The following is a 27,889-nucleotide window of genomic DNA, read 5'->3' as shown; positions in this document are numbered from 1 at the left end:
AGTTTAAGAGGAAAATATATATATATATAAACAGATTGAAAACGGAGGGTATATCTCCGAAATATATCTCTTTAAAAATAAACATTCGTTTATTTTATAAAGGTAAAAAAATTGCGTTGTTATTTGGCTTCAAAGTGGTAAATGTAACATGTCTCTTATTTGATTATATATATACATATATATATATATATATGTATATGTGTGTGTATATATAAATATATGTACATATATACATACATATATATATATATATATATATATTGTTTAAAATATAATTATATAATTTATATTTTAAATTATATTTTAAATTATATTATATTTGAAACAATATATATTCGCTAGCCATTTGGGGCTCCCAAATTGGTAAAAAGGAAAATTATTCCCAACTAGCATTTAGATAAAAATGTACTTTTGTATAAATAGTTGACTTTATTCAAAACGTATGGCAAAATAAAAATAAATAAATAGCACACACACACACACACCTGCGCGTGCACACACATAACCCCCATATATATATATATATATATATATATATATGTATATATATACATATGTATATATATATATATATATATATATATATATATATGCATGCATGCAGGTATGTGCATATTACAAATCAAACTACTTTACTATTATTTTATGATATATCCAATCGCCAAAAACGTAGATATCCCAAGATTTTGAATGTGAATACAAACATCTGAACCGAAATCCAATTTTATTTTACAATTTTATTTGCCATGACAAAAGTGGCCGACGTTACATTTTCGTTATTATAGTTTAGAAATGTACGTAAATACATAATCCGCTTTTCTGTCTTACTTACATATAATTCTATTACTATTTATAATTGACAAAAAAGAAACAACAAAAACAACGAAATGAAGTAAACACTGACAAAGCGAACAACGGACAAATGAAATAACGGACAACAGGTTAACGGAAAAACAATAATAGACGGTGACCCTATACATTATATATATTATGTCCGGGTTAGTCGGATTTCCTGGTTAAATAGGTAGTGGTCGACATTTTAACTGGAAACAATATTATGGAAGAATGTTTTTAAATAGGACTGGAATTTAATGTAGAATTAACAAAGAAATATGTAAAAGAAAATGTTTAGACCGTTGTTTAATAAATAGGATTGGAATGTTTGGTTTTAATAAACAAAGATACATGACAAAAGACTACGCAAGGTTAAGTAGATAAATTATATAAAGACTTTAGAGACAGGTTAGAAAGTTAGTGAATAGTCTGTAACAGGCAGCCGAGAGAGACGGTCAACAAACGGAATGGTAGCCAGCAGGGACAAGATCAATAATTAAGTTGTAGAGCGTTCAACCATTCCAAGATGGAAACAAAATTTGAAATAAAGTTTGCCGAAATAACACTAGGTCTGTTATTCTGTTGTGTAGCGGGAGGGTGCCTCATATTGGGAACACAACGGGAACATATATAACGGGGACTCAGAACTGATGACGATGACAATAAGCGAGTCATTTTAAAAAGTTCTTTGAACATCATGACGACTATGATGATAAATATGGCGGGAGAGATTTATATCAGACTGAGATCATTCTTGGACACACATATAGAGGGGGACTGCATATGATTCGACAGTTCTTATACACACATAGAGAGGAGGAGATACTTCACTTGTGATGATGGTGGGGAGGACACATCATCTTGGAAGGATTTACACAATGTTCGTTATGAGATAATGATAAAACACATTTACCTTTTCTGTTGTAAGAAATGACGACACGAGACAAACAGTTACAAACATAGTTGGTTTCTTTATTCTCCGACCGACCGATCAGTCGTTACAGGAATTCCAACTTTGATTTACATGGTCTATTTTTCCTCCCTTCGTTTTTAAGGGGCTCTCTTCTCCAACTGACTCTAACTCATCAACTCTAACCCATAACTCCTGACTCTTGACTCATAAGCTCTAGACTCGTCAACTCTAGACTCGTCAACTCTAGCCTCACCAACTGACATCTAACTTCGAACCCTTAGATTGCTATATTGAGAAATCTTCTTTTTTATGACGTTAGTAGTGTGGTTTTTCAAACGTTACTACTTTTCACGTAGCTTTGCATATGTTTGTACAAACACACTTTCGGCAAACAAAAGAATCCTCAATTCTAATTCTAACCTATTTTTAAACAATATATTTTTAATTTGCATTGTCGATACTATTCACTGACATATTTAATATTCAGATTTCTAAAAGAATGGACAATCGACTCTTTTTCCGACATAAACAATATTTAACTTTTTCTAATAGAATTAGCAATGGACTTAATTTCTAACATTCAATTTTTCATTATCTTTTACACTTGCCTACAGCGTTCGATTCTAGCCTTATCCTAATATCATTTTCACTTATGTAGTATGTCTTCTTACTTACATAAGAAGGGACAACACTTTCATGTAACAATTTGTGGAAGAATTTTCGTTGCAGCTTCCCCTTCAACAAGATCAAAGACGGGCCAAGTGTGTTCCGTTATTGAGTAAATGTTACCCGATAGAATTGCATTCGTTCTTTTTGCTGAAGCTATGTTTTCCTTTGTCTGGCAAGAGACAAATATGTTTACTCCGTTCCTTAATTAGCGTTATATATGAACATTCACCAGATAAATTTTTTTGTGACATTTTGAAAACTAGGCGATCGTACGTGAATACACGTATAAGGAACAAAGTGTTTTAATAACGGAAGAATGTTTTGAAATAGGAATGGAATTTAATGTAGAAATAATTAAGCAAGAAATATGTAAAACAATAAAATGTTTAGAAGGATGTGTAATAAAATTGGATGGAAAAGTTTTATTTCAATAAACAAAGATACGGGACCAAATACCAGGCAAAGATCTTTGGTTACCTAGATACATGATGTAACGAGTTTAGAGACACCTTAAAAAGTTGGCGTTCAGTTTGAAACGGCCGACCAAGATAGACGGTCGACAGACGGACTGGTACCCAGCAGGTGCTAGATCGATGATTAAGTTGTAGACAGGACTGTATCAGCGTTTAACCTTTCCAAGACGAGAACAGCGTTCTGGGATACAGGTTGCTTAAATAAATCTGAGGTCGGTTGTTTGTGGTAGAATTTTCGTTGCAGTTTTCCGTCTAACAAGATCAAAGATGGAGCAAGTGTGTTCCATGATTGGTCAAATGTTGTAACCCCATAAAATGGTATTCGTCACTGTTGTAGGAGGTATTTTTTCCTTTGTCTTGTTTTGTGACATTTTGAAAACCAGGCGATCGCACGTAAATAGATGTATGAAGAACAGACGTACATTCAATAAGACAATCGTTACATACACGTATACAGAATATATATATACACACCCCTTTATGTAATGCAGAACCCCAGATTATACAATGTATCCCCGTTTGGAGCCGTTTCAACACCCCTCTATATTACATATATCACAGATTTGACACTCTGTTGTCCAACATGAAATCCTTTTTTGATTAACATTAGAGACAAAATAAAGAAGCGAGAAGAAGGAAACTAAAGTGCAGGCCACTGACGATCTAACAAAGACATGGTTAGTTTAGTCAATAAAAATTCCCCATTTTTAAAATAGAAGTATAAAAGAAACGAATATAGAATAGCAAATCGAGAAATCGACATTGGGGTTAAAAATAGGCCAAGATGGACGCCGGAGAAGCAGGGCGATGACGAAGATAATAACTCGTTCACCATCCCGGCCACAACATTTCACGCAGATGATAAAAATTACCCAACCCACTCAACATAAAAAATAAAATAAATACAATTTACTAATCCGACCTCTGAATTGACAAAATATCAACTCTTATGAATAAGCGATTGTTGACACAGAAGATCGGTGTTGAGGGATTTAAAGGTCTGCGACAAAAAAAAATGCTTTCTTGTTATTATTGTATTTTATTTTTGCATGAATTTGGTATATTTTATTTTACCATTTTTTACATTGGTCACTTTTTATTAGTTGGTAATTTATCTATTTCTTTTAATTTTACATACGTCCACATCTGTCGGTATATCTGTCACTCTTAAGTTTTAAATATCGTTTTCATGTTTCTATCAGTTAATTTGGAAATATCATTTTTCCAGTTAAAACGCTGGGAAATAGACTCGGTTTACCTAAATATGGAACGGAATCACTAAGCATGAAGCGAAATACGAAACCATATGGAAGCACTTCTTGTTTTATTACGAAACAATGACAATGATAATGAACTTTTATTTTTTTTTACATTTCTGTACATATTTTTTTTTATATTTAAAATGTTTAATTAAATAAAATATTTAATTAAATAAAATATTTAAAAATATTTAATTTAAAAAAATGTAATTTAAACTTTCATAGTTTACATTTAAAAATAATAATCATCTAAATATTTCGTCAAATCTGAAGTAATTCATGTGAAGGAAAGAATGGGCCGTAATAAATTTATCGAGATGCCTTGATGTATCACTTCGATTTATTCATTTTAAGAAGCGTTATTTTATACAAATGAAGAATTTAAATTTAACAAAAATTAATATAAATAATACTCATCTTAATAATGAATTCCAATTAAAAATAATATATATATATATATACATATATATATATACATATATATATATATATATACATATATATATATATATATACATATATATATATATATACATATATATATACATATATATATATATATATATACATATATATATATATACATCTTATATATATATATATATACATATACATATATACATATATACATATATATATATATACATATATATATATATATACATATATACATATATATATACATATATATATATATATACCGTTCGGTACAGACCCGACCATGGAAGATCAGATAATAAATAAACGTGGATTTATAAGATAAAAATCGCCCTTCGGGACCCGTGGCGCAGTTGATAGAGACGTTGAATCGTTGAATCTCTACGGTTCCAGATTAGCATTGTCTGAATATAGCGGTTTCAATCCTACCAAAAGCCGGTCAGAGGCTTACTTGTCCAAAACGTGGTGAGACGACAACAACTACGGATGACAGTGATTGCTGAGAATGCAGTTAGGAGATTCCTATCAGTCGCGGTAACCACCTGACGAAGGTCAGAGGAATAGTTGTCTAAACCTCGTCAAACAACAACTAATAAAGATGACAATAATAGTCCACAATAATTAAACAAAAATGATATAAATATATAATTTTAAATGGACACTATTTATAGAAATGTAAATAATAAAAATTATTATTGTTTTCTTTTTTTCGAGTTAAAACAAAATAAAAAAACTATTTACCGAAATGTAAAAAATGCAATTTTTAAAAAAAATTTTGTTTCATGATAGCACAAGAAGCGTTCAAATTAAAATACTTTTTAGAAATAAATTATTTCGATATAGTTTCATATTTCGTTTTATGTTTAGTGACTTCCGTTTCATATTTAGATAAACCGAGTCCACTTCTGGCGTCGTAACTTTGAGTACTGAAATTTTTTGAAAGAGAACTCATGTTCCTTATTCTGCAACACTTAAGTTTGAAATATCATTTTCCTAAGTCTCTCAACGCTTAAGTTTGAAATATCATTTTCCTAAGTCTCTCACACTTAAGTTTGAAATATCATTTTCCTTAGTCTCTCCCGCTTAAGTCTGAAATGTCATTTTCCTAAGTTTCTCAACGCTTATCTTTGAAATATCATTTTCCTAAGTCTCTCACACTTAAGTTTGAAATATCATTTTCCTAAGTCTCTCCCGCTTAAGTCTGAAATATCATTTTCCTAAGTCTCTCATGCTTATGTTGGAATACCATTTTCCTAAGTCTCTCACGCTTAAGTTTGAAATAATTTCCTTTGTTTATCACGGTTAAGTTCTTAAATATAATTTCAGTATGCCTGTCACACTCAAGTTTGAAACATCATGTTAGTATGTTTATCACGCTTAAGTTTGAAATATCATTTTTTTCTTGGTCTGTTAATGCAATACATCATTTTTGTATGCTTGTCTTTTACTTATCGATTTATCTGTCTCTCTCTCCCTCTATCTGTCTCAATCTATCCCTTTTCTTTGTCTATCTGTTTCGCCCTTTCTCTTTTTCTCTATTTGTTTTTATGACTGTTTGTCTTTCCCTTTCTACGTCTCCGTTTTTTTTTCATTACAATCCCATTGTCTTCTAATCACACACAATTTATTATTTCGTCTTAAATACACGTTTGTTAGTGCTAGAGATTAAGGGATGGGAGGGAGAGAGAGAGAAAGACAGAGAGAGTGATGAGAGAGACAGAGAAAGAGAGGGAGAGAGACTGAGAGAGACGGGGAGGGAGAGGGAGAAAGAGAGAGAGAAAGAAGTGATGAGAGAGAGACAGAGAAAGAGAGGGAGAAGGAGAGAGAAAGGGAGAGAGAAAAAGAGTGATGAGAGAGAGACAAAGAAAGAGAGAGATAGCGAGAGGGAGAGAGAGGGAGAGAGGGAAAGAGAGAGAGAAAGAGCGACAGAGAGGGAGAGGGAGAAAGAGAGAGAAAGAGAAAGAGTGATGAGAGAGAAAGAGAGCGACAGAGAAAGAGAGCGACAGAGAAAGAGAGAGACAGAGAAATAGAGGAAGAGAGAGAGAGGAAGAGAGAGAAAGAGTGATGAGAGAGAGAGAGAGGGAGAGAAAGAGTGATGAGAGAGAGGGAGAGAAAGAGTGAGGAGAGACAGAAAGAGAGAGAGAGAGAGAGAGAGGTGAAAGATCTGGCAAGACTTCAAGAAAAGCAAATCAAATCTTTTCAAATATTAGAATTGGCTGTTTCTTTTGTAACACGATGGTATCGAAAAAGAAATAAATAATAATAAAGATCTGACACCATCTTTACAGTATGTGGCGGACCATCTGTTCGTTAGAATGACATTTTTTTTTCTCATTTCTAACAAAAATGGAAAGCAGGACGAGAAAACAACATTCTTGGATAAGCGAATGAAATTCACTAATTTCTTTGAATGTCTTGGAGAATGGGCTCCACCATATATTGTGATGCAGCGTTGTGGTCGAAGATAGAAGGAAAGACTAAGCGTAACAATTTGGGGTATGGGTATATGCGTGTGTATGTGTATGAGTGTGTATGTGTATGAGTGTGTGTATATGAGTGTATAGATGTGTTTCTGTGTGTATATGTGCGTGTAAAGCAAATAATGATACACAAAAAAAAACATTACGATAAGAAATCGTTTATCTGAAAGAAATCCTTATGCCAGTTGTCTTAAAAAACGGTCTTCACACTAACCCTGTATAATCCATATATTAATATTGTAGTACCTTTAACATTATAAATTATTCAATCGAGAATAATATTTATTAAAAAGAGGATAGAAGGTGATAAGAGGATATTCTTATTGTTTTGACTCTCGAGTATATATCCGACACAGTTAATCCATCGAAAATCACATAACTCTATCTAAAATACATATAAGATATAACTCTATCTAAAAACATATAAACTGATATATACTCGAGAGTCAAAATAATGAAAAAAATATTCTCTTGTCATGGCCTCAATCATAGCATACTACGAACATTAAATTAGTATATAGATACGCTAATTTAATGTTCGTGGTATGTTTTCACCTTTTTTTTTAATAAATAGGATCCCCCGATCATTAAAACGCAATGTCAAATAAATAAAATTGAAAAAATTTCCGTCACCTTTGGGTTTTATGTGAAACTTAAATATATCTTCTTAGTTTCTGGACTAGGAATCAATGGTAGTATCTGTTCTGTGTAAATATGGTATAATAATATCGTAAGGTTTCTTTTCAAGCCGGGCGTCTGTACAATGAAAATACGTCACAGACTCCGATGAGAATGTTAAAGATAAACTGTGAGAACCAGATATATTCTGACACTACATTAACCAGATTATCTAGATAAATACTTTTACAATTTAAACCAAACGGCTACAATAATATCGCGAGGTCTTCATTCACGGTGAACGTCCACAGAATGCCCAGCAAAAATATATTACATATGAAAGATGCAACCGTGGAATTTCCACAGGCCCAGCTAGTTTGTATTATTTGTATTATTCGTATTACTATTTGCTATTCTCGCAACGTTTCGGCTGATGTAATCTCTGAACTTATTCAAGTTGACCTTGTTAAATTCGTAATTCTTTTGTTTTGTCAAACTCGGGAATCTCTAGGTAATTTAAAACCGAACTCTTTATCTAATACATCCGAAGAAGCTGAAAAGTTATGATTATAACACTCAAAACGAGAGCAATAGTTCGAATAAACTCAATAATTCAATTTATCAATGCTCATCTAAAAAAAACTCCGAAATATGCAGTTGTATTATTCCGAATATATATATATATATATATATATATATATATATATATATATATATATATATATATATTGTGCATGTCAATCCTTTTTGCTTACCAGATCAATGTTTGTTAAATATATCAAGAAAGCATATATAAAAGAATAACAGTATAGTCATATTCCGGGATTCAAATATATATTTTTCATGCGAAACAGTTGCTCCAACATGTAAAGAATTGAAACGTAATCTGTTGTGTGAACAGCAGCCTGAGATGTCGATAATGTTCTGTTTCAATGTCTATCCTTGTGGCCATGTCACTAGTAAGGGTGCTGGAGGTAAACGTTTTATCTGAGCTGACGTTATCCTCCTGATAGTCAGGGATCCCAACTTTGGATTAAACATTAAGGAGGCTATCCTGTCAGCGTGTGCAAAATACTGGGGCTGATATATTGCCGATTAGTGAATGGATTCTGGACCACGCCCTAGCTTCTGGTGGGGCTTCCCGATGCCATATTAGTGGGTAATTGTTTCGGCTTTACCTTTTCATGTGATACAGAAAATGTTCCTTCTTTTCTTTTTCTCTCTTACTTTCCCTCTCTGTCCTGCTCTAACCAAGTCTGTCGACCTGCTACACAGATCTATAAACTCCATCATGAAAAGTCTTCAGAAAAATATACGATTAAACGCAGAACTCTAACTCAGAACGTAAACCTCCACTACGATGTCTCCTTCTCCAACATCAGGGGTGTATATTCCAACATTTGAGAGATTGAATTCCAATAATAGGATACTAAACCAGACTTATTAATCCTAACCCTAATCCTTACCGGCATTGGACCGACTATTCCACTAGATGATTTCGTAATAAAAGGATACTCTAACTTGACATTCCAATCTGACCACCAAGATCGTCATTGGCATGGAATACATTACAATATGCTTTTCGTGTGGTAACTAATTAGACCCTTATTTTATCTATATGTGCTTCCGAGTTGCACTTGCTCACACCGCGGCGTTTATATTTGCCCTCAATCACAACCACAATATCTTTAAGAGCATATCTGAAAAAAAAATGACCACATCCTGTCTTTTCATCCTTCGACCAACATTCACGTCCGTGGAGACTTCAATGTTCACAATATAGAATAGTTAACTCACTCATACAAGACAGATGAGGGGAGATTCTGTCACGATTAATCTATTGCTCAAATTGTTCACGAACCCACCTTGTGCCCAATACTGACAGTCAGTATGTAAGTCTCTTAGACTTTTTTCTCACAACTTGCCCTGAGCTATGTTCATCTTCTGTTCAGTCACCACTTAGATCTTACGACCAATCGGTTGTATCAGTACAGATAAAAATAAAATGCCATATGTCCTCAAACGTACCTCCCCAACGTACTATTTATCGATACTCTATGGCTGACTGGGGTAGTTCCATGTTTCAAAATGATGTGTCCTCTATAGTTTCAGATCTGACGGAATTGTTAATTGTAGGTATAGACCGCTTCATACCCTCCCAAAAATTCCAGCAAAATCTTAACAGCCAGCCGCGGTTCTCTCCAGAATGTGTTGCTGCCATTGCGCACAGAAATCACTTTTCCCATTGCTTCCAACGTAATAGATGTACTGAGACTAAAGCCGCTTTCGGGACTGCCAGCAACCACTGTAAAAGAGTAACAATGGGCGCGAGAGAGTTGTATGCTAAGCCCTGTATGTTAAGTCCAAAGGTGCTGAGTAGCGGCTTGGTTCCCACCAGTTCTGGAAATTGAAAATAGGGTCCTGAACAGAAGCGTGTGCTTTATTCACCCCACCACCACCACCACCACCACCATCATCATCATCATCATCATCATCATCATCATCATCATCATCATCATCTCGTCAGCATCAGAAAAAGCCAGACTTGTTGCCAAGAACTGTGCAGCTTATTCTACCCCATGCGACAAAGACCGTCAACTCCCCTTATTTCCACCTGTATCAGAAAACACGTTATGCAACTTACAAATATATGTGCGTGATGTTGCCAAGCTAATCAAAAACCTTGATTCTAGTAAAACAACTGTCCCCGACGGCATTCTAATTATAGTGCTGAAAAAGCTTCAACCTGAACTAGCTCTCGTACTTACAAAAGCTGTTTATGCGGTGTCTTAAAGAGAATTTCTTCCCAATATCCTGGAAAATCTCATCGGTATGCCCCGTGATTAAAACTTATGGTGATCTCTCATCTTCCTCTTAGTACAGAACAATTAGTCTCTAGTGCGTCATGAGTAAATTGCTAAAATCTGTGTTAAATAGAGAAGTAGTAAACCACCTCAGCAAAAATAACGTTCTTAGTTACAGACAATATGTTGTCCGTTCTGCTAATGCCGATGTGCTAACGATTATATCTCATAGAATTAGTGAATCTCTCGACAGAGGTCTCCTTTCTAGGGCAATTGCTCTTGATATATCAAAGGCTTTTGATAGGGCATGGCATAAAGGTCTACTTCATAAGATATCCAGCTACAATATAGCTGGTAATGTTGGATAGGGTCATAAGAGTAGTGGCTGATGGGAAGAAATCAGAAGCTCAGAGTATTAATGGTGGAGTCCTTCAGGGGTCTATGTTGGGCCCAACTCTCTTCCTGATCTACATCAATGATTTTCCAAATAATATCCTAAAATCATTCTTTGACATTTATGCTGACGAAACTACCATCAATGGCAACACATGACAGGCCGTAAACGACCACGTTCTCTCTGACTCTCTCTCTCCTCTGATTATGAGCACGCAGTACAATGGGGAAAACGGTGGCTGGTTAATTTTAATGTATCTAAAACCAAGCTCCTATCTTTACATAATCACTGCTCTGATCCTCATCTGATATCAATTGAAATGAATGGCTCTCGTCTTGGTGAGGCTTCGTGTTTTGACAAGCTTCTGGGCTTGACCTTTACTACCGATCTGAAATGGAGCACATACATCAAATTCGTTGCAAATTCGCTGGTAAAATGGTAGGATCCTTCTACCAACCCAGTAGATATCTCACTCTTGATGCAATTCTCTACCTATATAAAAGCCAAGTACGTCAAATGATGATGTACTGTTGCCACATCTGCGTCGGACCTGCTAGAAGCAGCTTATCCTGCCTTGAAAGTATTCAAAATACACTTTGCAGATTAGTAAAGGATGCCCTTTTCCCTTCCCTGTAACCTCTTTCCCACAGAAGAGACGTTGCGAGCCTCTCCCTGCTTTATCATTATTTTCATAGGTGCTCGTCTGAGCTTCAGTCTATGATTCCCCCCTCACCAAACTTTCACGAAAAACATTCGTCTTGCTGAAACCACTATCAATAATTTCCCTCATTCTTTTATTTGTGCCTGAACCTAAATGTAGATTCCATGAACAAAGCTTCTTTCTTAGAACTGTGCGGCTATGGAATTCTGTTCTGCTTTCCTGCTTTCCAGCAGACTACAATTTGATTGTCTTCAAGTCCAACATAAACAAGTTAAAGTAATTCAATTTACAAAATTTCTATTATTAACGATTACTACACTCTAATCCCATTGACTAATGTATACCTATTAACCATTATTCTCGAGTAGGCTCCGGGCTTAGATAAGTGGTCACTCCTATATATAAATAAAAAAAAAACTATACTATAATTCTTTTATATATGCAAGTCCTCGTTTGAGCTCAAATCTATAGTCCCCTCCCGACAAATTTTTACGAAAAGCACTCGTCTAGCTAGAACCGCTATCAATAATTTCCGCCACTCTTTATCAGTGCCTAAACCTAAACCTAGATTCCGTGAATAAAGTTTCTTTCTTAGAACTAAACACCTGTGGAACCCTTTTCCGTTTCACTTGTCTTACAAGTCCAACATAAAAAAAAAAATCCTTGTTGAACCGCCCCTTTAATTAATCCACTTTACCAAATTTCTACTACTAGCGATTACTACGGTACTATCCTATTGACTTCTGTATACTCATTAAGCCTTATCCTCGAGCCGCCTCAGGGCTTTGATAAATGCTCTGTCGTTATGTTTAACATATATTGAACTCCTGAACAAAAAAAGATTGGCATACGTAAAAGGTAAAATCTAAAATAAAAAAATCATATTATACCAAAAACATTATATATATATATATATATATATATATATGTATATATATATGTATATATATATATATATATATATATATAAGGGAGTAGTCACCAACAATGTGTATTTTTTAACATTATTTTATTATTCCGTGTCTTGGTTTTTCATTGAGAATTCTGTTTGGATCATTGTAATAATGTCTTTAAGTCATTGAAAACGATTTCAATGACTTAAAAACATTATTACAGTGATCCAAACATAATTCTCAATGAAAAACCAAGACACGGAATAATAAAATAATGTTAAAAAATACACATTGTTGGTGACTACTCCCTTATTTAAATATACATCTTTCTTTCGTTGGAATTTCTTAACCCATTTTATATAAATATATATATATATATATATATATATATATGTGTGTGTGTGTGTGTGTGTGTGTGTGCGCGCGCGCGTGTGTGTGTGTAGTGCCACCAAAAAGAAAGTCCGCACTATTCATTTTTTCAGAAATCTCAAGTTTAAGCTAAATTGAATGTGACTGATTAAAAACCTAAAAACCTATCCCTCATTTGATTCGCCTTTTATTCCTGTATAGGTTTCCGTGTTCATATTTGACTTTTAATTGAAGTATTCTAGTGTTCACATCAATTTAGAAACAATTAGCTTCAAATCGTGAAAGCAAAAAGAAACTCCGCACAATAGAAAATTGTTATTTAACTTTAGTACATTAATGTAACACAAATACAAGAGGAACGCAATTAACTAGTGTGTATTTGGTAGAACAACCCTTATGCAATCCAACACTTTTATACAACCTAACATCACAAGTGCATTTGAGAATTTTTATCATCACACGCGGAAAGGTCCAACCTATGAAATCAACTGTACACTCTTTTATAAGGCAGGGGTTCGTTCTAAATCAATGATTTTTTTAGAATACAACAGAACCATGATACTTGGCTGTTGTGTATTTACTATTAAGTCAAGTTACTATGCAAAAATTATTTTATAAAATCAGTAGTACGATCTTTGATAAGACAGGGGCGCGTTCGCAATGAATGTTTCTGTTTAGAGCATAATTCTACCATGATACTTGACTTTTGCATTTTACACTTAAAATGAAGCTATTATTTAGAGAGACGTTCATGAAATAAATAGTAGATTCTCTATAGTGCAATGTAGATTACAATATATTGTGGAAAAAGTCATTGCGCGGAGGCATGTGAAAACTTCTAACGGTTGATTGCGAGTGGGCGTGTCCTTGACTGAAGCAGCCAATGAATGATTAAAAATGGTCGATTTAGTGGATTTCGATGACATAAAAATTATGGGAGGGTTTAACATTTGTTGATCCTCATTTAACCCCGGACAACACCGGGTCTCTCTACTAGTGTACACACACACACACACACACACACACACACACACACACACACACATATATATATATATATATATATATATATATATATATATATATATATATATAGGTCAAATGGAAAACGTAATGATAGGTGCCTCAAATGATTGGGGTATTTACAGCCGGTTCTTTTATAGGTCTTTAGCCGGTAAAAATAGTTTTTAAAGAGTCAAAATAGGTCAAAAAGGGTAAAAATTCCAAAAATCATTGCACATTTTTAACTTTGATCTTAGTTTATTTTTAATCAATTCAGATTGGTGGTAACGTCACCAGCTTTGAATTCTACAGTCTAGCTTTCGATTTCGATTAGAGCTGATGGCATCAAAAAGTTTTTTTTCCCCCCTTTGAAATCACGATCCTATAATGATATAATATATATAGAAATCTGGACAAAAAATAACATATTATATTTAAGCGTATTTTACGACCGGGCAAAGCCGAGCATCCATTCCCCGCTAGTAATATTTAAAACTTAAGTCTCACAGACAAAAATAAACAATAATTAAAACTTTATTTTGGCACACAAAATCGTGACATAATAACGAACTTAGGCTCTTGATACATGCTTGTGCACATCTATAATAAGCTATTTGAATCTTTCTTATACATATTCTATAGGATAATTAAACACGAGAAGCAAAAGCTGAATCGTGACAGACGACTTATATATTAAAGAACTGAGAGTGATGCGTCAACACTTTTAAACATCTCCCTTTATCGGTCCCAATCCAGCAAAACCGTGATTCTTGGATCTTGTTTTGCTAAGGGTGAGGTGACTTTTTAGGGAAGGACAAACCAAATAATAAACTGATATTAAAACAATTCATTATTCGAAAAATTCCCAAATCAAAGATTTTGCCTTAAAACCTTGAATAATTCCGAAGAACGTGCTATTCTGTAACGATGTTTATGTGTCGTCCGATTTCTTCTACTTAATCCGAAGAATCTGCGAAAATTGAGCGACTACACGAAGCATTACAAGAATTCCTTGATAGGATTAAATGGAATGAAATGTAGAATACAAAAACAAAAAAATATATATACATATCCCTAAAAAGACAATAATAAATACAATTAAAAATAACCAATAAAGAAGAAGAAAAAAATAAAGAAACAGCAACAATAATAACAAAAAACAAAACAAAAACATAACAGACTAACAAAAGAAAAAAAATAAAAACAGAGTGAACGCATAGAATAGTGAAATGGCTGATTTCTGGAACAATGGATGGAATTAATCGCAGAATGAATAATGGAATAACATCATCTTTTAAAAGAAAAAAGAGATGATGATAAAAAAAATAAAACAGGAAGAGATGCGGATGAAAAAAAAAGAGCAAGGATTTAAAAACGAGTGTATTTGGTGGAGAGAGTCGGTGCATGAAAAGATTCCTGCCCAGCCCCTGGTAAAAAAAAAAAAAATATACCAAGAAAGCTGACTTAATGAGAAACACGTGTCACAAGACATTGTACAGATATGAAAATGGCAAGAAACCTTGAAAAGAGTAATTCTTTTTGAGTGTATGTGTGTATACATGTGTGTATATGTGTATGTGTGTATATGTGTGTATGTGTGTATTGTGTGTGTATGCATGTGTATGTATGTGCGTGTATGCATGTATATTGTGTGTGTATGTATGTGTGTGTACCTATGTGTGTGTATGTGTATTGTGTGTGTGTCTGTGTGTGTGTATGTATGTGTATATGTGTGTATGTGTGTATATGTGTATATGTATGCGTGTATGCGTGCATGCGTGTGTATGCATTTGCTTTGTGTGTGTATGTATGTGTGTATGTGGGTCTTTGTGTGTGTATGTGTATCTGTGTGTATGTGTGGACGTATTTTCAGTAGATGGGAATACGCATGTTTTCTCCAGAACTGACGATTTCGGTAGAGTCACGCGGACTGCCTCGTCTTCTTTAGATGCGTCCTTGGCCTAAGTCGGCCCCTTACTTTCTTCGACGATGGTTTACTCTTCTGTTTGTAATAAATACCTAGACGTATTATATTTCCCTTTGTAATATCTGTCTGACTGCCCTTTTCTCGGAAACTACTCGGCCGATCTTAGTGAAATATTAGATATGTTTTTATTATAATAAGTCGCATCACACTGAGTATTATAGTCTCCGTTCGATGCATCGACAGGGATTAATAGGGGGTAGGCTCTACAATACTACGTTTACTCTAGAAGTATTTTATGCAAATTGTAAGCAGATATTTACAATATTCAACCACTAATTTGACATAAAACATTGGTTATAAGTCAACTTTTGTACGCTTAAAATACTTGCTAATACAACAAAGAAACAAGTGCGCGCGATTAGCTACAATTAATGAGTGTGTGAAAAACTAATAATTTGTTTAGTTGACTAGCACACCCAGTAGCTTTGGGATATACAAAAACACGAAGGAACAGAAATTCCCCGCAATAACCTGACGAAGCCTCACGAGTATAAAGCGCTGAAAATTCTGTGTAACTTAATTACCATATATATTTTCAAAACTTTATATATATATATATATATAAATATATATATATATATATATATATATATATATATATATATATACGTTTTATTTTTTATTACCTTATCTTTCTGTTAAGTTACATTATTGTTTCAGCTACTTGGCCGTTTTTTTGGCCGTCTGTAGCTTCATCAGACTTGCTCTACAAAAGTATTGAGCATTTTCTTCAATTTTTATTAATTACCATTTCCACTATATATATATATATATATATATATATATATATATATATATATATATACATTTAGTAGAAATGGTAATTAATAAAAACTGAAGAAAGTGCTCAATACTGTTGTAGAGCAAATATGCGTTTTATTTTTTATTACCAGACATAAAGAGAGACGCACACAGAGACGCACACACACAATTTGCTAATATATTTTCTCTGATGAGAAGAGCTCATTTGTTTGACACTTAACGGATAAAGAAAATTTAATATTTCTTATTTGTATATCCTCTGGAACAGGCCCTGTCGGTGGGGCATTAGAATACGCCGACTCCCCCCCCCTGCAGAGGGTAAAAGTCCATTAATGGGGGTCCTGGATATGATCTTAAACTATATCCAGTGGTGAGGCCCCAGCTTGTGGGCTTTGGGGAGTGTGAAGCCACCCTTTAATTACCATTGCTCCCAGGTCCACTCTGACCCGAAGTGGTAGTACCTGTTAGGGTCCCAACTATGGGTTAAATAGAAACCGACGTGAAAACAACAAATATATTCTTTAAAAATTTTTTTTTCACAATCTTTGGATTCGGCATTAAATAATCCGAAAAGGGTTGATATGCCGTAAAACAAAAACAACCAACCAACCAACCTCTGGAACAATACATTCTAATGTTTGTGTTCTGTTTATCTGCTGCTTATTACTGTAAACCCAAAGTCCAAATAAATATTAGTATGAATATGTATATTCCTTTAATAATTACAAGTGCTAATTTCTCGCTCCAGCTTCTAAACCTTGTATTAGAGAGCTTTTAACGTCCCCACACCCTGTTCTTATCCTCATATCTCTCCTCTTCGTTCCCTTTAAACTCTACGACCAGATGCGGCCAAGTTTGTCTACGACCTAGATATAGCTAAGAGAAAATTATGTTTCATTTGTACGGCGGGTGCATTTGGGGATTGTTTCTCCTGTTTTATTTTATCCAACATTATATAATAATAATCTTTAAACAGTTGTAATAACTTTAATATAAGGAAAAATGAATATTGATTTGATATAAACTAACTATAGAAGGAATTTCTCGGTACATGTTACATAAAAACTGCATTTCGGGTAAATTCCAGTATTTTGCCTGCGCGATTATTGAGTCATTCAAAGGAGTTTTCAGAGGATTATACCACAGTGAAAATAATGCATAATTACACATGCATGACTTGGGTTTCATCTTTCAGCCTGGAATATGCTTTAAAAATCCAGCAATTAATTCAGAGACCGAGATATACCAATATTCGTTTGTTAGAATTTTACAAATATTCTTGTATCGCCATTCATTCACTATGGAGTGTTTTTTTTTTTTTTTGCACTATCATTTCGAATTCAATCTTCAATTCATGTGCTAATAAGCAAACTTTATAATTAGCCATATCTATTTTGTTATTAACATTTCCTCCGATGAGAAAAAAACATTAAAATTTATTTGTACTCTTTGTCAAGAAATATTTTCTTTTTTATTAATTCTACATAATTTAATTCAGAATTTTTATTTACACACACACGCACACACACACAAAAAAGCGACCGTAATAGAGGTCAGTGTACCCAATGATACAGGGCTTAACAGAGTTGAGAGGGAAAAGATTACTAAGTATCAAGGACTTATGTATGATATGAAATGAAATTGGAAATTAAAAGACGTTTCAATTATACCAGTCATCATAGGAGCAACTGGGCTTATGAAAAAGAACTTTAAAAAGTACATAGCAAGCATACCCGGTGAACCAAGTGCAAGTGAAATACAAACGATTGCACTGAAAGGGACGGCTAGAATCCTGAAAAGATCTCTTGGTTGGACTCACTAAAATAGGGGTAAATGTCAGACATCTGGTTGGATGTCCCATCCCCTAGAAGAAAAAGTTTAAGAAAAATGAAAAAAAAAACAAACACACAAACATACACACATATATATGTTTATGGGAAAATATGTTTATTCAATTAGATTTCACCTTTTATTTCTACAAATCCTTTAACTTATGAAGTTCGATGTAACGACAATGCATAATTGACAAATGTTTACTTTCCAAATTTCATGATGTCCATCTTTCCGTTTATATATTGAAGTATGTAGAAAAGTTCAATTCCTAACAGCATCTGTTTCGTAGCGTAGAATCCTTCATTGAATTATTATGTCAAAGGTCTTATATATGAGGGGCGCTCCAAAAATAATTCTATCCAATTTTATCAATTCGAATAGGCCAGAGGGGATTGCAAATTACATTATTATGATGACTGAGCTTATGCATTAAATGCATAAGCTTAGTCATCATAATAATGAAATTTTCCTCTCTTTGATGCATATATTGACGCTGTGAGACTCTAAGAAAGCCACACCTCTCATCGACGTGAGTCAGAAGCAGAGATGGTATTTATTTGCTCCCCCACTGAGCAAATTAGGCACAAGGCCGTTTTTAATGTGAGGTAAAAACCAGCTCCCCTAAAAGGGGTCACTCTGGTTACCAAAAATAATAATTGTCCCAGTATAGAGGGTTTCCCCTCCATTGACTGGTACAAATTATCTTAAGTGCAGCATCTGCCGGAACAGATGGTATTTATTTGCTCCCCCACCGAGCAAATTAGGCACAAGGCCAATTTTTAATGTGAGGAGTGAAGGGAGGGGGAAGGGAAAAAGGGGACCAGCTCCCGAGAGGTGGGAAATGGGAGCTGGTTAAAGGTCAGGCATGTGGGGTTGCCCCCACATCTGGTCTTTGCTAGTCATAGCTAGTCCTAGCTAGTCATAGCTGCAGTATCTGCCGGAACAGATACTACACTTTGATCTTGGCCAAAAGAGCTAAGAAAGAGAGTCAGAAGCAGAGATGCATCATTGAATCCCTGGCCAAAATGCATTGAGGATGGTTGTGATCGTGTAGAAAAATAAATTCTGGAGCGCTCGTTTTAATAGTACCGCTCCCCTCTTCGTAGATCTTTCCCTTTTTCAGCTAAAGAAATAGGAATTACTTTTGGATTTACCCTCATGAGCATATTTCATTTTAATTACAACATTGTCGTCAGAAAGGCGTGCGCAGTTGACATTTCAAATTTGGATTACGCCGTTTGTTTCAATTTATTTACAGCTGCGAAATTATAGTAATTATCAAGAAAACAAAAACGTCACACCTTTAAGCAGAAGAATATATACGTCTTTATTGACTTTCGGAAGACATCGAGTGTGCTCCGTATTAATGACATACTAATCATTTACCGAAATTTAGTTCAGTTAATTACACTATACTTACGTAATCATCTAATCAACTCTTCTTCGCTCTCTCACTAAATATTGACTATTATCAAATACACACAAAAAAAGAAAAGAAAAATATTATTATTGGCTCAAAGGGAGCTTTCACACAGGTCATCAAAGATCTCTCCTTGATAACAACATGTGCTGTTCCATGGAAGCTGAGTGACAGCAAGTCTCCCCGGGTTTCCAGTACTCTCTACCTCTCCACCTCTTTCGAAAACATTTGCAAATAACTTTGCATAATCTCAACAGCCGCTTGCCATTGATTTCTTACTAGCGGTGGGCATTGGAATTTGAGTGGCAATAAATTCCAGTTATCTTCGCACGTTTTGTAGTGGAGATCTGGCCAATGCCCTCTTAGAGGTATTTTCTTCTTTTTTGACTACTCGGTCTCACTCTTTTTTTTGGGAGGATGTGGTAATAAGGGTATTGAGCTGGGTTATAGAAATTATAGATATGCCGCTTCATTGTTCTTGGTTCCATGTAGCGCTTCATGTTTTGTCTCTACTGCAGTGTCTGGCTCATGTGTGTTAGTCTCGATATTCAAGCGTTTTCCTTAATATTTTAGATGTTTTCATTATTGATATTTATCGAAACTCTCCTGTCATTCCTCTTATTCCAATTTCTCTCATTTTTTCCAAGGTTTTTCGGGATTGTTCCTAGTGCTTATAGGTATTATTTTGTTTTGCTTCATCATCTATATCCCTTCCAGCTCTCTCCTTTTCTTTGATATTCACCCTGCGGTTGGCTGGAACAGCAAAGTCTACGATTTAACAGGACTTTTCTTTCTTGTTAACTACGATATCTATTCTTCTTGCTTGGGTGGGTTTATCAATTGGCATGTCCATTTCCCATAGGATTTTGTGATTCTTGTTTTCAAGTACTGTTGCTGGCTTATGTTTTTACGATTTGTCTGTGCGTTCGAGTTGTACTTATTTGCATAATTCCCAGTGTACTGCCCTACCCACTTGGTCGAGTCTGTTCTGGTATTCCTTTTTGGCAAGTTTGCTGCATTCACTTACTATATGGTTTATCGCGTCGATGAACGGCACAATTGCGTTGACATGCCGGTTCCCGTTAGATCACCGAAGTTAACCAACATTAAGCCTGCCCAGTATTAAAATGGGTGACCGTTTGGGAACTCCAGGTACTGTATGTGCTTTCAGCTTATCTCGACATTGTTTCCAGTCGTCTAGTCCTTCTCTCTTGCCACTGGACACAAGCAGTGACAATCCAGTAGAGGTATGGCTGTTGATTGCGCAATTCTTGCCTCACAATTACACGCGCATCTACCCTTACAGGGGGTATTTATTGTCTTTCGAGACTGGACCGAGGCAACGCAATAATATTATTATTATTATTAATAATAATAATAATAATAATAATAATAATAATAATAATAATAATAATAATAATAGGTTATGTTATTTACCACAATTTAAAAAGGTAAGACACAAGATCAATTGTGGCTTTGAAGAAAGCGTTTCTGTAGAACAAACTGAATTCGAGCTTCGTACAACCAGGTTTTCGGCATGTGTCGTTAACCACTTAGCGACCGTCGCTCAACTTAACGCAAAACACCAAGGCATTTTTGTTTCGGTATCGGGCAACGCCAAGCCTCTCTGCTAGCACCTAATACATTTTACAAGCTAATCCCCATAGAAAATATTTTCCCGAAAGCTAAGAAGCTCACATTTATAGAGTTTGCTGTTTTAGCCCGACGCGTTGACCTTCCATTCTAACAATTTTTCATCCGCCACTATTGATTGCAAACAATGGGGTGGATGGCGGGCGTCAATGTCAGATCCAATTATAAATATGCAGTGTCCATTTTCAACCCTTGACCCCTGCGTTTTTGCATATTGTTCTGCAGAAACATCTGTCGCACGGAAATCCGGAAGCATAGATTTGTATTTTGTATTCATTTTTTCTCTTTTTGGGGTTGAGGGTATTTCCAAAATAATAGAACCGATGCGAGATTTCATATTTATATGAGAAAAAAATGTATATTTATGTTAGGAAATGAAAAAGTAGAACAAGAATTTCTTGGGAAAATACTTATTGATAATTCAATTTCATTAACTATTTACAATAGTGTTTTTTTTTTAGTCTCTCTCCCTCTCTCTCTCTCTCTCTCTCTCTCTCTCTCTCTCTTCTATTTGGGCTTCATTTTTTATGATATCTGTTCATTGATCTGCATGTGATATCCTTATATGTCTTTAGATAGAGAGAGGGAATACAGACAGTGGAAAGGTATGTTTTTATCGTTAAGGATGCGTAAAACAATTACACTATAATAACTGTATTTTTGTACATTTTTACACACGGGACCCACACATTGTAGACGCCTGTGTCGCAAAGGAGAACAAGACAAAGAATAACTTGAACTCACTTTTTCGTGCAACGATGACATTTAATTCCTCATTCTCCAGCAACGCGTGATTTCTCGTCACGGCTGTGACGTCTCTAACGTCATTGTCTTCTTTAACGTGCCTCTCTCCTTTTTATAGTCTTTATCCTTACAGTGACGTCACTTCGCATTTTTACGCATTTGCATACGCGGGCCCGCGTTCATAAATCTTACCTAAAGGTGGAATTATTGTACCGATCAAGTAACCAGTCCAAATACAAAACACACAAACACTGGAACATTCACTTTATAATGACTTGGGAATTTTTTCTTTCGGCTCCAAAAGCCAATAGAGTCTAAGCCATTGTTAAAATTGCCTTTTCCATCTTGACTGCGGTGTATTGCTTATCCTATGGCTGTCCCAGGCTATTGCGACCGTTTTTCGGGTAGAGTATCTTTACTACTTAATACCTGAGAATGCCGACTAGGCCGCCCAGAGTGTGGTGGGAAGGTAGAAAATACCAGCTAAGAGAAGTCATTCATAAAATTTTCTTAATTATCTCCCCTGTTAATGACCGATTATTTCTTTCATCAAATAAATAATTTCACTTGTTTGTAGCTCAGATTCATGCAAAAGAAGACTAATTGTCATTAAGATGTAAATTAGTAACCATTCGGACTAAGCAGGGAAAGGTATGAAAAAAACTGCAGTACTTTTGCTAATAAATATTTATTTCAACTCGCAACAACAACAACAACACACACACACACGCACACACACACACACACACACACACACACGCATATATATATATATATATATATATATATATATATATATATATATATGAGCTCCGACCGTCAGGTTTCGATCCTGGCTTGGGGTACTTGTTTGTCTAGCTGCACTGATGAGCTGTGAAACAGTACTGTATGTGGATGACTATAATGCTCCCTATCAGGCTGAGCATTTGGGAAGTGATATACAAATTACTATTTGCATATGAATCGATGCTCTTTGTTTCAACAAATTGAGCCTAGGTACGTTGGTCAATGTCAAAAAATTGTTAATTCACTTGTCGTATAGCGCAATAGTTATAAGCTTCGCCTGTCGGGTTTTGATCCTGGCCTGAAGTAGTTGCTTGTCTAATCGCACTGATGAGCTGGGAAACAGCGAAACAATACTGCATGTGGTTTACTATATATATATATATATATATATATATAAAACTATATATATATATATATAACAATATATATATATATATATATATATATATATATAACTATATATATATATATATATATATATATATATATATATATATATATATATATATATACTTGCTGGGCTGGACGCCCAGCGTTGCACGGTCATACAATACGCTCAAACAGATTTTAATTCATGCAGATTTCGTATGTATTATAATAGAATAAATCCTGTGTGAATATTTTTATTACCAAGAATAATTTGCCGTGTGAACTAATTCGCTAAAAAATGAAAAAAAATTATAATGATAATGTCGTTCATCGAATTCAGTCTATGTTTGTTTATAAATCAACATGAGCTGATATTTGGTCTTGGTTATCTTAAACATAGTTTTTCTACTCTTATAGATAAAAAGAAGAATTTTATACACAAGTTTCCACCGGTGCAACGTAAAATATCCCCCTGTATATATATATATATATATATATATATATATATATATATATATATATATATATATATATCTATAAGAGAAGAAAGAAGAGATTTTTTTCGATTTTCGATATTATCGGATAAAATATTGTGCAAATAATATCTAAGAACACTGCCAGATATATTAATTACGTTTCTGTTAAAGTTGCAGAAGATGGACTCAGCCGTTTCGGAACCTATGGGAATGGACTCTTACACACACATAAAGTGACTTTCAAATAGTAACATAAATATACATCTTATATATACCTATAAAGTCGAGTTTTTTTTCGGTTTTGGCACAAGGCCATTAGAAAGTGCAATTTATAATGTGTTTTTATATGACTTTATACAACGGTTTGGCATAAGGTCATTAGAAAGTTTGGGAATAATGGGTATTGTTGGTCATGCTTGGTGTCAACTATTTAATATTGTCTATTCTAATCTTAACTAGACAAATTACAGTCACCACAAAACCACATGCATTTCAGGGACTGTCCTACTCAATTTAAACCAAATTTTGAAAAATATTTATTGAATTATTTACAATTCTGAAGTTGATATTAAAATCCTATTTTTCCTATTTTTAATTTATTAATACGAATGTTTTAAAATATTTAGTCATAGATATGATAGCGACTACATAAATATTTATTTGCATATTTCTTGAGAAAACGAGTTTTAATTTATTCATTTTTTATGGTTTCTTTGGTTTAATTTCACTATTACGTCGAGTTCTGTGAATACATAGTTTCTAAATTCTCCAAAACTGTGTAGAATTTAAGGCAAACGCCTTCTAACACACGGAAGCAGTTTTTGAGATCTATCTATCAATCTATCTATCTATCTAACTATCTATCTATCTAGTTCCTCTCTCTCTCTCTCTTTATATATATATATACATATATATATAAATTAATTAATGAATATATATATATATATATATAAGGGGGGGCTCCGTCAGTCTTTGACAGACTATGGATATACAGGAAGGGGTGCCTGCGCGTGAAATTTTTTGTGTCAATGGGTGCGCAATCTCTCCCACCACACTTCTCCTGAGTCGACATTGTTAAATACCAGTGGCAAGTGAAGTATATCTTCAGGATGACAGGAAACAAATGCAGATATAAACGGACAACACATACAGCGCCTAGAAGTCCAAAATGGTCACCCATCTGGTATATATATATATATATATATATATATATATATATATATATATATATATATATATATATATATATATAAGAACAAGTAGTTAATAAAACATGTTAAAATACATTTTGAAAAAGAGTTAAAAACATATTTACTTTTAAAAAAGGAAGCACAAAATAAGTGGATAGTCCTTAATCTGCGGAGTTTCGAAGAAATACTTTCCTTCTCATCAGACGGTAGGATTTAGACCAATGCGGGACCGGATTTTGCTTGCAATATATATATATATATATATGTATATATATATATATATATATATATATATATATATATATATATATAGTTACATTGTTGGTTTGTGTGTGAAGAGTATCTATTGAGCTTTTCTCTTAATAGTTGGTGTACAGAATAAAATCTCATATATAAGGTATTTGGATATGTATTACATTTTCAGTTTGATTTTAAGCCGGCAAAATGTGCTGCTAAGGAGTAAGGATTGAATGCAAAGAATTGACCTTAGTAGGTTAAGTCAAATAAATCAGAACCCCTGCTGTTACTTTAGCACATGAGCAAAATTAAACATTCATAGTTCGAAGTCGCGTAGTTTGAATCTTTCGTATCCATTTTCCGGTAGCTGCTATCATTATATACAGTCAGTTTTTTTTTAAATAGTAAACCATATAGGGGCCTATTTGTGACCAGACACACAAAAACACAGACATTCAGCTTTATATATGTATATATATTAAAATTGAAAAATAAGGCTTTTTGTTATATTGAACACTTAATTGTTTCTTTTTGTTTATTGGTTGATGTTTTTACTCATTTAATCATATAAAAAATATATCTTGATTGCCATATAAATCAGTTCTCCAGTGCAAAAAATACACCTGTCCATGGCTTAAAAATAATGGACGTAATTTCCTGTGTGAAATACGTTTTATGCCTCATTTTTTTTTTGTCTTTTCTTGTGTATCTCTCTTAAATATTTGTACATCTGTCTTGTTCTCTATTTCTATCTTTCTTGCGTGCTGCATTTGACATCCAATCCCATTCCTTCTCTGTTCAAGTTGAGCTGGTCACCGATCGACAACTAATATAAACAACCGTTGCAATGTCTACAAACGGCGCATTTCAACAATTCTGCGCGTTATATTTTATTATGATAGATAAAATTATGAGAACAATATTAAATTGCTAAAACACATACAGGGCGACCATCTATGGTCAACGTCAACCTCCTGACTCGTTTTTCCTTTCCTACTACATCGAGGTGCATGAAAGGGCGCATCATCTTTCCCAGGATTACTGCACTTGTCCTTAATCCTTTCTTTATAACGCAGAATATTTTTAAAGGAGACAACATTTACATTAGAACCCCGGGATACTGCAATAAAAAGTTAGTAACAACGTTGAAATCACCGTATGGTGGATCCTAAGCAAAATTTTATACAGTACATATTGACAATTTGTAACAAAATACAGTACAGTATACAATACACATGTCTATAATCAAAGAACATTATAAGTAACACTGTAACGCTGGGCAAATACCGTAACCATGGAGAGGAAAAACATCGTATTCCACATCACAACAACAACAACAAAAAAAAACCGTATCTCAGGGCTAGCCTATCTCTTTTATTTTTTGCGTCTTTGGAATGACTTGATCGAAGATTGAACCCAAATATCCTAATCTATTAGCAACCATTCTAGACACTGTGTCTAATAATCAACCTTAATAGTTATTAATCCTTAATATTTATTGATGAAATATTCTATTTGACATCGAATCAATATCAGAACATATGCACGTGCTGTCAAAATCGATTTTTTATCGCAACAAAACATTTCTTATAATTGCAACCAGTAAAGTGTTATGTTTTGTTTACATGCTGGCACTAGTTCAGTTAATAGTAAGCTCAACCAGTTGTGACGTCTCTCTGTATTGTATTTCTTTACATGTGTGTTAACAGACGCAGTCATAGTAATTGAAAAGAAACGCAAATGTCTTTTTTCCTTGGGCTTTACGTTCTTTGTGAAAAAGTATTTTTATAAGTATAATTCACTTGCATACAATTTACTGCAAAGTTACCATGTTATAGAAAAAGATTGTCCCTGCCAACTCCACTTGATGCAGAGCTGAAAAACACCCTAAATTTTATTATCCATAAAAACAGAAATTCACATGAGAATCTTCTTCGCTACGTATCATTCGATACTTCCGTCTCTACAGTACAACTTTCTAAACACGTTAGTTCTTTGATTTATATTGGGGGGTTCCTTTTTTACTAAACAACTGCAAGATTCATTTCCTAAGCAATTTCTACATACCATGATGCTAATAGTGTTACACGTGAATGGCGGTTATTTAATCTTATAAAAATTATTCTCAATATTCTAAAATCTATATTTCTTTGAGAATATGTCTTTTATTAATCATAAGTAGTTTTAGGGGCATAGAAAGAGACAGTGAATATTTATTAGATTTATATTCGTGTTTTCCGGAAAAGCATAAAGTGAGGAAAATACATTTTTTGTGAGGAGTGTTTTTAACTTTTTATATTTGTGTGTTTGAATGTAATTACCTTTTTTTATTGGAACATGCTAATTATAATCTGAATGCAGGTGCTATGCAGAGAGTGGCGGTAAAAGAAACTAGTGTCTACTTATTTCAATCTTGTTTTTTTTATTTTACTTTTTGTCTTTAAAAATATCCTCGTAGCTCCAGGAGATACGTGTTAGCCTGCCCCACACCCAGTAAAAATGGGCCTTCATCGGATTAAATGAAACGTCTGTATTATTAGAGTCTTATTAGAGACGACGTAGGTCGATCGTCATACTAATATTTATAGTAAACTAGCATGTTTACCTGGTATTGCCTGGTTTCTT

This window comes from Euprymna scolopes, chromosome 30 (genome assembly GCF_053919585.1).
Source record: "Euprymna scolopes isolate OS-2025 chromosome 30, ASM5391958v1, whole genome shotgun sequence".
In the NCBI taxonomy this organism is placed as follows: domain Eukaryota; kingdom Metazoa; phylum Mollusca; class Cephalopoda; order Sepiida; family Sepiolidae; genus Euprymna; species Euprymna scolopes.
This window is presented reverse-complemented; position numbering follows the sequence as displayed.